Here is a 2516-nt window from a genome sequence, read left to right as displayed (position 1 = left end):
TGCTCTCCCATAAGTTTGTGTAACAGTATCGACACACTTAACAAAACTCAACTATGTAAAGTTGAAATGAGAAGAATTCAGCTAGGATGTGGTGGGTCAAGCTCGAGCCTGGAAGCCTAGAAACCCAGGTCTGAATTCCAACCTGTGCAGCTATTGGTAAGATGCTTGGCCCCTTTAACTCTCTTTGGCAGAGCTAGTTTCCTCAGCAACATCATCCTCCAGGTCCCAGCTTCTCCTTGTGGCAGGTGGCCGAATCCCAGTGGGACAGGGCTGCTGTAGACCTGCTCTCCAAAGGACTGCACGAGGCCTCACTCTTGGTCTGCTTCAATACCAAAGAACTCTGATGCTGCTGCCAACTGTCCTCCTATCTCTTCTGGTACCCACATGCAGGCTGCATTCTTATCTCTGAAGGTTTTCAAAGTGCCCAAAAAACATGACATTTTGCTGCTCAAGTCCCTTGTCAAACATTCTATGTCTATTGTCTCCAAGATAAATAATCTGAATTCCTTCAAACATTTCTTATACCTAGGGTGACCATAGAGTGATCTTCCTGAGATAGTGCTGATGCATCCTTGTTTTCCCAGAATAATAATTAATAACACCTTGTCAAAGTACAAAGTTCAAAAAGTTAAAATATGACATTCCTACAAATGTAGAATGAACATATGTCAAACATTTTATTCAACTTAATTAATGAGGGAACAACTAAGATGGTAGAAGGGTTGGCTATTTATATACAGGTATTTCAAGAAAAAAAGAATGTCATAATAAGTTTGCTAGTTTAAATATAACCTGGTTTGTACCCTAAGAGGAACTGAAAAATAACCTTTGGAGTTATTTCTACTAGGCAGAAATCTACAAAGTACATTTCACAATGTTTGGGCTCTAATGAAACAGCAAAGAGCGAAGTCAAACGAAAGTACATCCCTCTAGAGAATCAAATAATCTTTGGGAAAGCCTGATAAATAATGTGCCAATATGACACTCAAAAAGACATACGGTCATGGTCATTCTCTTGCTTTATTTCCAAGTTTTAGATAATTTTGCTTAACAGCTCCCTTTCACTCTCAAATGTATCCTAATTTGGGCCATAAATTATATGGCCAGCAAATGTATAGCACACTGTTTACATATTCTTTGCCTCCCTGGCCACTCTGCTCTTGACATGATATTTTTATCCATGATTATCTCTTAGCATATGGCATCCAGAACAGAAAAATAAATCTCCACATGTGCCTTGAGCAGTGCAGGTTACAGAAGAATTATGACCTCCGATAATCTTGACACCACGCATGGGATAAACAAAGATTACATTAGTAGCCACATCAGATTGGTGGTTTATGTTAAGCAACTGAAATCCTCAAAATCTCCTTTATCTAGTCTGTTCCTTTTGTAAATATGATATTTTTCAAATGTTGAATTTACTCTGCCTGACACATAAATTGTTCTTCTCTTTTGTGATTTTTTCCAGCCATGCAATCCCCTTATTCTATCTTAATTAATACTGGAACTCACCAGACTTCTAACATGCATTACCCACGCTTGGCAAATAATGGTCATATGGGTTGTTTGGGGTTTTTTCATGTTTTTTTTTTTTTCTTTTTACTTTGCCTTGCCTGAACAAGACCTCAAAAAATTTGGTTACCAACTCATAACTGTTCCTCTCCATGGAAATCTTTAGTAAAAGGCAAAAGATTTATTCATTTTGAAGAGAAACCAGAGTTGCTGATATGGTGCTAAAAAACAAATTGTTGATCTTGTCTCTCTGGGACATAAACTGTGGATCCCAAATTGGCAAACCATAGAATCATAGCAATTGCCACCTCTCACGCACCCCTATCCCCGGGCTAGGTGTACAACCTCCACCTGAAGAACAGCCTCATCAGGCACTCAGCCCAGCGTTCACCTTACGTCTGCACCTGCCGCCCCAGGCTGTGCACCCCCTCTGCCCCTGCCATCCTGCTGGTTGCTGCTTCCAATACACTTCTTTGCCTCCTATTGGCCACCCTGACACTAATGCTTGCTTATTTTCTCCCAGGTCCTGGCCTTTCATTCACTTCTCAACTCTTGAATAAGACCCATGGGTAACAAGCCCTTCCTCCAGCAAGTCCCAGGGTGCTTCTTCTTGGGTACTGCCCTTTCATGCCAGTGGACACCCTTGGCATGGCCCCAGTGGTGCTCCACTCTTGACAACCCAGGAATATTTGAAGCAAGAAGAATATTGCCAGAAACTGCCTTGCTTGAAATTCAAGGTAAGGAAAACTGGTACCCTTACCTTCCGTCAATTTCCTTTGTGACACCTTCACCATCAAATCACAAAACAACTTCACCCCCTTCCTACCCGCTGCCAGCCTCCAGAATGGACTTCATCTTTTAATTCATCCTCTAGGCCCAGAGTTGGCAAACTACAACCCACATACCAAACCCAGCCACTGCCTGATTTTGTAAATAAAGTTGTACTGGAACACAGTACATTCATTTATGTGTTGACTATGGCTGTTTCTACGCTTCAACGA

The 2516-nt window shown here is 41.4% G+C and overlaps 1 non-coding gene across 1 annotated transcript; it reads right to left on the bottom strand.

Annotated features, from left to right (window-relative positions):
* Positions 1–1608: 1608 nt before the first annotated feature.
* On the bottom strand, positions 1609–1725 carry LOC138398463 (U5 spliceosomal RNA). Its single transcript, XR_011235955.1, has one exon. It is a non-coding gene; the product is annotated as a U5 spliceosomal RNA (small nuclear RNA).
* Positions 1726–2516: the final 791 nt, after the last annotated feature.

This window comes from Eulemur rufifrons, chromosome 17 (genome assembly GCF_041146395.1).
Source record: "Eulemur rufifrons isolate Redbay chromosome 17, OSU_ERuf_1, whole genome shotgun sequence".
Lineage (NCBI taxonomy): Eukaryota > Metazoa > Chordata > Mammalia > Primates > Lemuridae > Eulemur > Eulemur rufifrons.
This window is presented reverse-complemented; position numbering and strand designations above follow the sequence as displayed.